Here is a 14,775-nt window from a genome sequence, read left to right on the forward strand (position 1 = left end):
AGTTTAATGCCGCGGACAATTTGTAACGTAAGTCATGTCGGCCCTCGCGGTTTATTATAATGAGGCCGCAGGGTAGCTTTACAAGGGTCTCTGGCACCAAGCCTGGCAATATAACTACTTCTCGTTTCACGCCGCGCGCTTCTCGCACCTCCTTCCTCGTCCTTCGCACGCGCGTACGTGTGTATCGAATATACACACGCGCACGCATTTCAATTTGGAAAAAAGCTCACTGTAGGATTGGGTTCGGTGGATTGAAAGGGATTCATGTCCGATACAATAGAGATACAAACTTCGCGATATTCCACAAATAAACGCCGTAGAAACCGCGAACCATATTATTGATCATGTCGGAGCGTCAGTTCACGCCCAAGTTGAGCGCAAATTCGTCCAACTGCTTTCCTTTTATATGAATATTTCGTCTACTCGAGAGCGTCCGTGATTCACAGTGACACAGCGCGTACACGTGACGTGACAACAACCCATATTTACGTCTCGCCGAGTGCAAGAGAGACAGCGCGAGGATCGCTGCGATGATAAAAAAATACGTCGCTAAATACGAGTGCGGAGTGCACCGTGTCCGTAAACACATGTTTGCCCGTGCGAAGAAAAAAGTGGAGGTTCTAGAGTTTTAATCTCCACCGACAACGTGGCCCGACCAATGAATCTTCCTCGCGACATCGGCGCGGCGTGTCAAGATAATCCTCGTTATCGCGTAAGATATCTGAAGGCGACCATCGCGGGAGGGGGGGAGGGAGGGGGGTGTGCATAGTTCGCGTTCGAAAAGTTCCCCGACGTACGGAGTCATGACGGAGCCGCAGCTCGAGCATACGAGAATCGCGTAGGCACGACGATAATGCACATTGGCCGCGGACGAGCGCGAGTACGATATGGGCACGTTAATTAAAGTTCGAATTTAACTTTCGCAACGCGCGCTTGTCGGCTGCCGCGCGTGCAGCTGCCAAAAGTATCGCCGGTGAGCTCTCGCGATCTAAATGTCCGCTAGCGTTTCGCGCTTCAGAATCGAATCGGGTGGGATCGCGGATCGCTGCGCATCACGCCAGTACGTCGTGCGCCGGGGATCGCGACGATCCCCCTGCTCCCCTCCCCGTGTCCCCCGCGTCTACGGCCGCGCGTCTCCACGTGCGCGCGAATACGCCGCACGCATAATAGCTGACGAACACTTGAGTTATAAGATTGCCGTGGACACTTGCCAAGGTAATATCAAACTTTAAGCTCCACCCCGGGACCATCCAGCCCGACCATTCGGTCGTTGCGTGTGTGAGCGCGCGTTGTGCACGTGCACGCGCGCACGTACGCAACACACGTGATCGCGAGGACGATCGCGCGCGATGGTAAGCTTCGTTATCACGCACGCCCACGTGTGAGCCGATATGCCACGGCTTAGCTCCTTTATGCCCCCTCGGTCGTCCTACCGACGCTCCCTTCGACGGCATGATCCCGGTTACGGATTGCAACGAGACAAATTAACAACCGGCGCTGCGAGCGAGCGAGCGAGTTCGAACGCAATTTTACATCGTCTTAAACAAGCGTTTCCTCCCGGGAAATAGCCGCGGCTCCACGATAAACTGAATAATAATGGAAACAAGAGATGTAGAAACGAAATCTCTCTCTCTCTCTCTCTCTCTCTCTCTCTTAATAATAATCTCCAATTTCCTGCTTCTTGTTGAAATTGCAATCTTATCTCGTGCATCTCACGGTGTCGTTTCGCGACATAAAAACACGCGACGAAAGTGACATTTAGAGCATCTAATTTAATCGTCAACAACGAACGATAAATCCTGCACACGTATGAGCGAGAGGGACAAATTCTCTTCGACCTCACCGCAAACTCTGAAAGATGGAGACCGAGCATCGAGACACGAATTCATCATCCTCACGTTGCACCGAATCACGAGCGCGCGCGTGCGTAACAGCAATCGCCGATTCTTCATCGGCGAAGTTGGGGACGTTAACTTAACAAAGGACGTTTTAGCAAACGGTGACGCCGGTATTTCTCAAGCAGTTGACTCACGAAGGGTGACCTCGTTCGCTTGAGGGGGAAACGTGCGCAAATAAAATTGAAGGGAAGAAGAGTCCCGCCGCCCGAGGAAACGCGTGATTACGATAATTCGATCAAGGATCTTCGTCCTGTCGTTGGAACGACGCTAGCCGTCGTCGTCGTCGTCGTCGACGACGACGGAAAAGAGACTTAGAGGATAGTTTGTTTATTCCAGTCACAATGTGAGTCACTGCCAACCCTCCTTCCTTCGACGTTGCACCCGACGACGTAGTGACGCTAATGCATATTCAATGTTACGCCCATGCCCGGAATTTCTAGCGCAGCACGGTAACTCTCCCGAAGCGAGTCTTCTCCAGGAACGAACGCCTCGCACTCATCGATTTATTCGGGAGTATTTGTATTAGTATGGAATGTACGTAGGTTTGTCGTACATGTATATTGATGAACAGTTCGTTGTATCGGCGCGCTACAGTCGCGAGAAAAATTAAGAGTCTTAATCCTTCCGGCATTGAAGACGCTTCAAACACCGTCCTCGTTCGCACCGCGAAATCCCGTTCGTTTGCGTGATATTACACTGAGAGAAAAGTACACGATATTTGGAGCTATAATGATATAGTAACTAAATTATAGTCCGAAATATATCATATTTATAGTAATTATTACCATAATATCGGTAATAATTACGATATAGGCATAGTATAACCAACCATATAATATTTTTGAGAATTATAGTAAGTTGAACTAAAATTATTGTATGAATACGAATGTAAAACGGTAGGTAAAGTAACTCTTTTATATAGTCAATATTACCAGAATATTTGCTAAATGATGACAGATGTAACTATATGAATATTAAATCTCACTATATTTGTGAATGAGAAATTACCATATATGTGGTAAAAGTAACTAAACAATTATTTAAGACGATCATTGACTGTATATATTTGTGTTTATTCTACTATATTTTGCAGGTTCCACGAACTATAAAAATATGGTTGACGCCAAAATGAACTATAAAATATTGTGAGATTATAGTTAATTCAACTATATTTTTCTATCAGTGTATAAATAGTTACGATATTAGATTGCGATTATACTTTTTAAACGATCGCGATATTTGACGAACGTGCACACACATAGCGTTGTTGCGACGGGCCTTTAAATTATTAATTCCACACCTATACGATACTTGACGATATCCTTTGAAGCCGCACTCCGAATCACGCGCTCTCAAACTTCGAATAAAGCGTCGCATTTCCTCGGTTCCATCGATTTTTATCGGTACGTCGGTATATTGGCGCGTCGGCCAAGTGCAACCACTTTGCAACCTTTCGAGTTTGGAGTAACAAGGTAGTTAAAAACGCGGCACGAGACGCGTGCTAAACGAAGCGCGGCGAAACGGCTATTATTATTATAATTCGCGTTTTATTTCATCGATATATCGCCGCTTTCAGCGAAAGCATCCCTCGCAATTTCTCGATCGTGTTGCAGCCGCGTGCGGAATGATCGATTTCTCCCGGAGCTGGATAAAGCCTCTTTTTAGCGAGTCCTCTCTTTCTTTCCCTCTTTTTCTTTCACACGTATGCGCGTACACATTCAGTCACGTTTATACGCGGACTTCTTATTTCTCGGTATTTCCGTGACGTAGTATATGGCTAGTATGTAAGCACGATTCAATGGATATGATAAGCTTTTTATACAATTCTATCCTGATCTTCGTATTATACACGCACGCACGCACACATATCGTACCACACCGCTGAATCTTTCGATGCAATCTGTAAATATACTGCGGTCCTGTGTTTTCCATCCTTCTTTTTTTTTGGCCACTTTACATAAATACATAAACACATTGCCGTGTAATAGATATTCCAATGAAAACCTGCTAGATGAAATATTAAAATCGTTAGCTGCGCTAATGCTGCGATAAACGACGTTATCTCGCAAATCGGAGGTAATGAAGATGTTAAAAAAAATGGACATCATACGCGCATGATATCGATACATTCTTTTGATGCAAAACTCGCTACAAACAAAGAGATTAAAGACGCAATGTACAACAAATGTACACTTGGGCGCCAACGGGATCAGGAAGTATTTTTGCACGAGCGTCCATTATCGGCGAAGTGCCGCTTCAATTTTAAAGACATATTGGTGCGCGAACCATTTCTTGGCTCCTCTCGAAGATGAGTCTCCGCTCTCGGGGCAATTTCATTCGTGAGTGGCCGTATTGCACCCTATTATTCGAAACGACGTAGCGTTGTACTGCTCGTCGAATAAATATCGTCGGAAAATAAATAAAGTAGCAATAGAGATCTACGATGTCAAATTGAAGCCGCCGGAGCGGATGCAGTTAAGCGTTAAGCCCTAGCAGCACGTGCCAGGGCTCGACAATTTCGTCTACCATCGTAAATAACAGAGTACCGCTCACTAACACATCACTGACACACGGACCAAGTTATTTCAGCCTCCTCCAATGCTCCTGCACTTGCATCTCCTTCGTTCTCATCTTTCCTTTTTCCTACCGATAACGGCTCGATGTTTGTTACTAGCGAAAATGCTCCGAGAAGGAGAGACGCTTGAAACAAGGTTTTTAAAACGGTGTAGCGTAAAAGTGCACTCAACAATTTTGTTAATTATCTTTGCTTTCGTTTCAGGAGTTTCCGAGATTTCCACTTGGCTTGACAAGTTTTATCCTTGACTCGCGTTAAGACTAATAGCGTTGTATCGCATGACTCATTTTATTAGTTCCACAGCGAGCTAAGAGTTCTGACGCTAATGAAGAAGAGGACGACCTAAATGTAACGATAAACACACGTCACCAAGTGACTCATTCAAAAGAAACTTGCAATCATTTAGTCCTCGAAAATACTCAGTTCAACGAGGAATTGATTCTACTTCTCGCATATTTGTACGGAATGTCAAATGTCAAACGCAACATGCTCGAATATCGCAAAAACGAAACTAAATAAAATTTCGAGACATGACTTCTCATGGATTGTATTATTTCGAGAGAAACGTCTTGACAAAAGGAATTTGACTTTAGATGAAGGCGACAAGGTGAAATAAAGGTCATTTCATGCAAATCGAGGGTACCCCTCGAAACAATACAGTCTAAGAAACGGACCTCGAAATTTCATTTAGTTTTCGAGAGACACTCGGCCTGTTACTTTGGAAATGTAATACAATGTACAATGTCTCGAGATTGAAAGTGAGTATATCTTAATGAAAAGTCATCGGAGATCACCGTAGGGTGACTTGATCCCCCGTCAATGTGCCTACAATGAGAAAAGGAAGCGCAGACCTTTGGCAGAACCGCTTTTTCGCTAGCCGGATTATGCGGCGTAGGATAACGTTTCACAATCACGCGATGACTCTCCACCTTTTAACCCCAGGACTAAGTACGTCTTAGTTACCGCACAGTGAAAGCTATCTCCTCTCCCTTTCTTCCTCCCGCCTTATCTCTTTCTCTCTCCCTCGTCCCACTCCTGTTCGCTCTCTTCCTTTCTCTTTCCGCGCGGTAATCCTTCGCGCCCGTATATCTTCATTCGCTTCGTCATCTCTTAAACATTTGAGATTTTATCACAAAATGCACCCTCCTGGGCAACCAAAACACTGCTAATCAGTGAGCTTTCGTCGCGTAAGGTGAAAACGCCCGCGTCGGTATATAATAAACTATCCCCTTACTTTTACTGTGCTTTTTACGGGCCGATGTTCTCAGAATAGAATCCCCTGGCGGCAGAGAAAAAAACACAACGAACATAAAAAAAATACAATGCTCTCTTCTCACGTCGAAAGAAAAGATCCCTCAAGACGCGGCCACGGAATACCGAAATTTCGCCAGGCAAGCGAGATAAAGAGAAGCAAAAACAAAAGAAAGAGTTTTTCGAAGAGTTTTACTTCGCTAATTAGTTGTGCCAGATAATAATGAAAATAGTACGGGCGGTTTTCTCTCTCTCTTTCTTCCCTTTTCTCTCTCTCTCTCTCTCTCTCTCTCTCTCTCTCCCTCTTGCGAAGTAATAAGGCGCGAGAGCGATGATATCATCGAGTAGTGTATTTACATGATGTTTCTCCCTTTAAATATCGTTAGAAAGAAAATTCCCGCAATACCGTATGTAAACTTTAATATCGGCGCACGACAGACTGCAAAGTAGTATCGAGACGAAAAAGAATTATCACCACGAAGCACGTTACGAAGTTCCAACTTCGTGGGAGAAGCGACCGCCGCCGCCGCCGCCTTCTCTCCTGTGGCGCCGTATCTCTCATCTATAAATTATAACATGTAAATTGGCGGTAACGGCGTGGGGGGGGGGGGCGGAGGAGGGGTCTCGGGCACTCGATACGCATTTACGGTGGTAGATAGGTGGTCTGGCAATTACAGCGGCTTACTGTACATACAAATTGCGTTCTCTCTTTAGTACCATTTACCACCCTCTCTCAGCATGGCCGCTGCAGCCCCGCACCGAAATTCACCGTGCCGAGACTTGCAGTTATATGAAACCAGGCACTACCGAGGAATTACCGAAATAAGAAGTCGCCTTGATAGTCTGCCTCGCAATTTTCTTTTTCCCACCCTCCCGCCCTCGCCCTTGCAGGTCGCGCCGTCGTTTTAAGTCCCTCTCGCGTTCGTCCTTACGGAATTATTTCCCTCTGGTATCGCATCGAGGAATTTTCCGGCCAAACAGAATGCAGCTGTTAAATAAAATATTCCTCCTCGAGTGCATCGAGTCGCGAAAGATTTATTTGTCTTCGTCGTAATTTATGATACAGTCATACTCCACCAGCGGTAGAGTTATCATAATGTGTCATTATGCTAACAAAGAGATCAGATATTCTTAGTGCACGTTGAAAAAGCGCTCGTTTGGCGAAGAAATTTCCCTGTCGATTCCCTTGTCCCGCGTTTTAATCGCTTTTGTCTTTAACGGAACTTTCCGCCTGAAATAAGACGAACTGTTGGAACGTGAAAGGAAATGAAAAAACTCACAACGACGCAATTAAAATCGCGAGAAACGCGATATAACGCGCGATCGCGAAAAACAAGATTTAATTGAAAATAAAAATATTTAACGCTCTTCGCTTAATTACTTTTTCGAACTGCGTTATTTACTTCCCGACTGCAACAATGCACCACCCCTTCCTCCTCTACTCTCAGTCCTTTATGACTGCGCGTGCACTGCGCGTTGTTCTCGCGAGATAAGCAATGAAAATCGGGACTGATCGCGCGGTAAATGCGCTAAACGAAATTGCGAGCGAATGAAGCTATAAAAACGGTAAATCCGCATTTAATCCGCAGCTAGATGCGAGCGTATTATCTAGCTTATGAATTCAACGTTTCGTTATTGCACTTTTACGGCACGGAAATCCCGTCTCAGTTTTATGAATTTCCACGCGAAATCGCCGCGAGAGCGACGCGACGTCTAGCGTAAAACCAGATCGATCTGTTCTTCGGATTGATTTTGGATTCTCAATTTCCGAAGAATTCGATGTAAAGCCGCTCAGGACTCTTCTTTTCTATGAGCCTCCCCCCCCCCCGTCAGCGAATGTATTATTCAGTATACTGCGCGCACGAAATTTTGGCCTCTCGCAGTGATAGTACCAAACTGGCAAGATATCGCTGGCTCGCGGGCTTCTCGCGCCGCAGCACGAGAGAATTGCGTGATAGTGGAAGTATCGAGTGGCAGTGAAAATTGATAGTCTAAATGCATCCCGGATTTTGCGTGCGCCCGCCCTGACAGTCGTTCACAATCGCTCACAGAGCATACTAAAACGCGCATGCGGTAAAAGGTAAATGTACCGATGGCCGTGCATGTCGCCGCCGCTCGTCGACGCGGGGATTTCATTTCGTTAATCGTCCAGTCGCTAAACAAAACAAATGACGCACGCGCACGGTGATTTATATCGTCGATGGAAAAAGCTGCGCGCCTTTTCTCCCTCAGTATCCACCTCGTCACCTATAATCATACGTACGCATGAGAGGTTCCCCCAACTTTAGCCCCTGTATCGTAGATTTTGCAAGATTTGTGCAAACTATTTTTCTTTCGCTTCCCTCTGCGTCCCTAATTTGAAGACGAGGCGCGGACGAGTCCCGGCACATGCACGTGTATCTCTCCGAACGAGTGAGAACGAGTAAATCAATTGAAATTCGAGCATCGCTCGACTTACACGTCCGATCACTCGTGTATTTACCGTCCGCGCTCGAACATGTTGCCGGGGTCATGTGTCCCGCTGTGTACGGGCAGATAACTAAAATAGACATAGACACCTAGTTGAGATTCGGGTCAGCGGCAATAGGCTCTCGTCCCTATCATCCCTGCAGCCTCCGTTTCTCTTGGGCATCGGAATGTCGACGAAGGGGCGGAAGAAAGCGCAAGAGGGGCAGGGGGAGGACGTACGGGGAAACGTTGGACAAATTATCCGCTTGCCTCGCCCTCCTCGGGACAGTCGGGTCCGCGTCGTTGGACGCTATCCTGCCATCCTGCGGAGGAAATCCCTCCGCGAAAACCCCGCGTCCTAATAGCCGCCTATGGGGACGCGACGGGACTCCCGATGGACCGGACGAAATCTCGTGCGCATTGTGCAATTCGCCGGCCCTCCGCCAACCACCCCCTCCCCTTCCTTTCCCTCCCTCTCTCCCTCTCTATCCTACGTTCACCCTTAACATACACTCCAGGCTGTCGTGGCCGCGGGAGGAAGGAGGTACGCTCCTTCCAATTTGCCAGGGTTGTGCATTCGACGGGAGATCGGAAGATATTAGGCGGGGAAGAAAATTCCTCCTCCTCTTCCTGCCTCATCCCGCGGCCCCGCGGCCCCGCGGCGCCGCGCCAACCCCTCTCCATTATCCTATCTTTTCTTCTAGCGTCTACCTAGCGCGGCGCACAGGTGCGCCCGGGTAGGTTCTCGACTGCGCCGATCTTTCGACAGACCTTGCCGCATGAAATTATACGTGTGTGTGTGTGTGTGTGTGTGTGCTTGCAAAACGGGCAGCAAGAAGAACACGCGGCCGGGTGCATATGCATTAAACGAGACGTCGTTGACCGCGTTCGTTAGAGTCGCGCAGCTTGGTACGTTTACGCTATCCTGGCTCATTATTGCCGGTAAAAGTGTAACACGAGAATTAATTAACGGCGAAAATACGAGATATACGTATATTCTTTTAGTAAATAACTCTCATTTCTGTGTGTCGTGAAAGTTAATACAAGGGAACATGTCCCGATGAATCTCTCGAGGGAGTTTATTATGGTTACGATATATTTCTGTCGCGGAAAAAAAAATGTTGCACGCTGTGGGAGGATTGGAAATTGAATTCGAGGTATATTGATGCGGAATCAGTGGAATTTAGCGGGAAAATGCAGGTCTAACGATCGATCCGTACATATAGCGTACATATAGCGTATATATATATACATATATATATATATACACGCTATAAAGTGCGGAAAGAAAGGAAAAACGATCGGTCAGTCACCGGTCCCAACGTGAAGGCGTTTCCCTTTATAGGACGAATTAAGTCGGGTTTACGAGCTATGTGTCAAGATCCCTCTTTACGACCGAGTGACTCCCGTAAACCTAACGGCCAAATGATTCCGCGAGATATTGTACTCGTAACCACGCCTTTTTCAGCGCTACAAAACGTCATCCGGAAATCGATGCTATCGCGCGTTATTATTTTTTTATTTTTTATATTATGCTGTCGAAAGGTCATCTCTCCAGCGGGTTTTTAACGACGACTAATAATCGACGTCGCTTCTTCAAATACGCTGAACATCTCGGAAGATAAGAGAGAGGAAATCTTTTTACTTGATATTAAATTTACTTGATATTTAAGACGAAACACAAAATATTCCATTCCGATCAAAATCATATAAATCGTGTAAAATATATATTTATGGTATTAAGAACACACATATATACAGGGTGTCCGGGATCTTGTGGAAACGAAAAATTATAAAGATTAATCAGATCAAACTGAGAAGAAGAGTCCTTTATTAATTTGCAAATAAGTACGCAAATTTTCAAGTTATCAGTTAAAAGAGCCTTTAGATGTGGTCATTTTCAATCATTAATAACTTAATAACTGCTGTAATTTTTGTAAAATGGTACTTGACTTTCCTCTTCAGTTTAATCTGATTAATCTTCACAATTTTTTGTTTCCAGAAAACCCCGGACATCCTGTATAATTATTTAATTCAACTACTCACCCCCCAGAACTGCTTTTCGTTCTTTTTCAAAATTTCGCTCCATCTCGTCTTGATTATTTATTCTTAATTCTCCTCAGCGTCACAGAGAAAGCATACGTAAAGAAATACGTGTCTTCCCTTATATCGAGCTACTCTACAACACTTGCGAAGCTCATTAAGGACGGAAAGAGGGCATTTGTAAACGTTTCTCAGTGAGGGAGGAAGAGATTCTTACGTCCTCCTCTCCGCTCGAGGATAAGAAAGAGGTGTCTCGGGAAAAAAGACGCCGTTAAAAAGGGCCATCGTTGAAATTCTTAACGCGGTCGGTCGCGGCGGGCAAAGTCTGCGCGATGATCAGCGGCAGAAATCGCGGAGCGGTGAACAGTGCGGACGTCGCTCGAAGAAAATGTAACGTGATAGCGTCTACTCGCTACGGCTCATAAAACTGCTCGGTTTATGCTGATGGTCCACGTCTCGTCGACATTTTTGCAAACAAAAAAAAACGGAGGGGCGAGGAAAGAGGCAAAAAAGCACGAATAGAGGTGCAGCGTTGAGGAGTATGCGCGTGCGCACGCGTGTGTGTGTGTTGGTGAGCAGAACAAGAAATCACGAAAATAGTCGGGATCCCAGCCGATCCCGGACTCGATCCTAGCGAAATGATTTTGGGCTCGCAGCCAAACGCAAGCGGCAGGTGTTATCCGTGCGAGATTGTTCGTCCCTACAAATGAATCCGGTTCGGCCTTTCAGGTAGATAGGTACAAGAGACATACCTACCTACCTACTGCGTGCGCCTCTTCGCCTCGCTTCGGATCGGAAGAGAAGCACGGCCCTACGTGCCATTGGATGACTAGCGTTCGGATGGCGGCGAGCTTGCAATTTTTAAGTGGCCGCTCCTCGCGCGTTCCGTCACTCCTCCCGTCGCAAAAATCGCGGACAATGGTTTCGCGAGGGATGTGATGCACGATGCACGGCACGAAGTGCTTAGAGAGAGGCTTTTGCGCAGAATTGAAAATAGACGCGTTATCTCGTCGCGATATATGGCGCAGTTCGTCCGTCGAATGTGTCGAATTAAGAAAAAAAAATAAATAAAAAGAAAAAGAAAAGAAAGAAGCGGATGGAGTTGAACAATTTCGCGAAATGTAGAGCGCAAATTTCAGAAACGCGAAACAAGAAGAACGTTTGGGTGTGTGATACGATTATCCTACTCTGTAATTGCAACGTGAGGTAGCAAAGTAAGCGAAAACAGATCGCCCGTCGCCCGACGAGCTTTTCATTTTATTTCGCGACTTTTAGCGCGTAAAAGATACGCTTGGTTAGCATTTGTCGGACAACTTAATCGCGGTGTGTATGTACAGAAATCGAAATACAAAAGGCTTGTACCGGCGCGCCAGATAGGAGGCAACTAAGAGGATTAGTAGCCAAATGGTCGGAGTAGCGGCGGTAAACTGAAATAAATATGGTGCGGGCGAGAGAGGACGCTCCGGGTTAAATGTAATTATGCGACTAAGTACCGCATAATTACCAATGACGCGGGGAAAAAAAGAGACACCCGACATTACTCGCGAACGCTGGCTTTCGTTTAAATGCCTGAGGCTGATGATTTCGATATATCGCGCCGGAAACTGCGATCGGACACGGATATGGATGCGCGGAAATTTGGCTGCCTAAGTTGCAAGAAAACGATGGGGCGGAAAAGGATACAAAATACGAAGCGGAGCCGTTAAAAGTTGAAGACGCGTTAGCGCCAAACTGTTTCGACGTAATGGCCAAAGTTCTTCCCCGCCCGCCGTTCGTCGTGCCCTTTATTATTTTATATTTCGCGGCATCGCGGCGCACACCGCGCCAGTTGGAGATAACAGAAATTATACCTACGTTTAAAAGTGAAACAACTGTTAGAGACGTCGCGAAACTTTAATAATGCGGCGATACCAAGCCGATTTCATCTTCGCGAGTATCCAGACCTTCGCCTCCGAGTCTAATTCGCTGTCGAGTCTTGGGGCATGTGTCCGACTCCAGCCTCGGCCCACGAAAGCGTTTAAACGCCAGTATGGGAGAAAAGATGGAAAATACTATTGCGGGCAGTTTTAGGAAATTAAACTAAAACGACCGGAACGAGAAGAGGAGGACGACGTTCTCGCTAAGTAACGGAACCTAATTTTTCGCTATCTCTATTCCTCCACTCCCATGTGCGGAGTCTGATTCACCCCCGGAGAAGATTGGTCGGAAATCTTCAATTTCTATCGCTGAAAATTCGAAAACATTCTCCTGTGAGAGACGTCTTTTTCGCTCGAACGGAAAGTAAGTACCCCCTCGATACTTCATACGCTATTTACGAGTCTCATGTCTCATTCCGAAAATATAAAATCGCATCCGCGTGGATTATATGGCTCTCTCTCTCTCTCTGCCTCTCTCTCTCTCTCTCTCTCTCTCTCTCTCTCTCTCTCTCTCTCTCTCTCTCTCTCTCTCTCTCTCTCTCCTCCTCCTCTCCTCTCTCCTCCTCTCCTCTCTCTCTCTCTCTCTCTCTCTCTCTCCCTCTCGATGAACAATACGCGTGTGAATGCTCTCAAACGGCCGGAATATCGACGAGACGCGGCATTCTCGGGGCAAATAGGAAAAGCTCGCGATATCGGGCGCGGTGATAGCGTTTCTTTATGCGCGTCATCTGTACAACTTGCAATCGCAGATTAGCGGACCCGACCGGACATTTACACCGGCACGTTCTCCTGTCGCGGCCGACTTGTTACAAGCACGTTTCCTCGAGCGTCCGGCAAACACGCACGGATACGTACAGCGCATATAACGCGTAATCCGCCCGGCGCAACACGCACGTATGACCGTATATAATATAGTAGATTCGCAGTGTCCGTAATGTAATCATGGGTGACACAATTAATCACTGGACCATCCAACCCCGCCAGGCCATTAGCGATTGCGACACACTCAGGCTCTCGTTGATAGGCGGATGCGTTTCGCATGCTCGCACACAAAGTTACGCACCACGCACGCATGCACGTGCGTGCGTGAAAAGGATCGGAAAGTGCACATACGAGCTAGAGAGAGAGAGAGAGAGAGGGGGGGAGGAGGAGGAGAGAAATAGAGGGAGGAAACAGAGAAGGAAGAGAGAGGAGAGAGAAGAGAGCCGCTAACACTCCTCGTTCATGATCGACGCTCGGTAGAATCTTTTCCCCGATTTTCCGCGCAGCTCATGCGCGTGATTAATTGGTGCCATTGTGTATCGCTAGATTATTATACGGTATAGTGGTGTCCCATCGATCCGCTAGCGACTGATTGGTTCCGGTGTGTCGCGAAATCTATTTCATAGACGCGCCCCTAACTACAAACTCGATGCGCTAACGAAGCGCAACTTCGATCGCGCGACCAGCATAAATGCGACTCGCTCGCTTCAGTCACAAATCACTTACCATCGTCGTTCAACGAAAAAAAAATATTTATGAATGAGTAATACTTACTTGCATTAAACTGAAAACGAAACTTTAGCAAATATATATCGTGCCGTAGAACTTTGCACATAGAATATTGATATCACTTGTAAGCTCTATCAGAGTTCAATACGGTGATCTGATCAAATCGTTTTTCCTAGCGAACATTAAATCCAAAGAATACCAAGCTTTATATTTGTAGATGTGCAATAAGTGAAACAAAAAAATTTTATGCGTGTAGTTATAAATTTAAATTCTAAACTATAAAACAATCCCACACATAAATAAATATATATCGAGGAACGCGAGAGAATAAATTATTGTTACGCTCGCGCTTTCGCACGGGATCGATATCAATTAATATCCCCCGGATAGACGAAGTGCACGTTCTCCGTAATGACGAGTAAACGAGAAGTGACGGTTGAGTTCCAGACCGAGCAAACCAAATGTCTGACATTTTGGAGAGCGGACGATTGCGGGATTTTGTACAGCGGATTGTAAATAATAGAATTCAACTGCCTTGATAATTTCATGTGTTTACGCGGTTATTTGTTCGTCGTCCGGCCGTGAGCGCGAATGTGAACGCAATATTATAATAACAAAAATATACATCGTGTAATAAAATTGAGGAGTTCAGGGAATCAATTTTATATCTGCTTGGTATTCTCAGAAATAACACATTTTCGGACATACTGCATAATTTGACAACTTTGCACTATCGGTGGTAATTTCTCCACTTGTCATCAAAAACTATTTCTCTTGTTTCTCATCGAGAAAAGAACGCGCGTTATCTCGCATAGTTGTGTAATTATGACGCAATGTAAGTAAAGCTATTTAAGTTGGCAATGTAATATATATGCACGATATTGTTAAGTCATACTCACAGCTAGGAACGAGAGAAAGGATATGTGGTTTTGGTGTGAAAAGAAAAAAAAAAAGAATAATTCTCTTTCTTCGTTTCTCAAAGTTTCCTAGTTCGTCGGAAACAAGTTTCTCTCTCACTTGGACAGTTTCCATCTTTTATTACATGCATCGGATTTCATCGCGAGTAACTCTAATAAAAGCGATGCTCGAATATTCGACGCTGTCTCGTTATACTTTTTTGAAAATAAAAGCGCGAGGCCAACGAGAGAAATAT

Source organism: Harpegnathos saltator, unplaced genomic scaffold (assembly GCF_003227715.2).
Source record: "Harpegnathos saltator strain DR-91 unplaced genomic scaffold, Hsal_v8.6 scaffold61, whole genome shotgun sequence".
Taxonomy (NCBI): domain Eukaryota; kingdom Metazoa; phylum Arthropoda; class Insecta; order Hymenoptera; family Formicidae; genus Harpegnathos; species Harpegnathos saltator.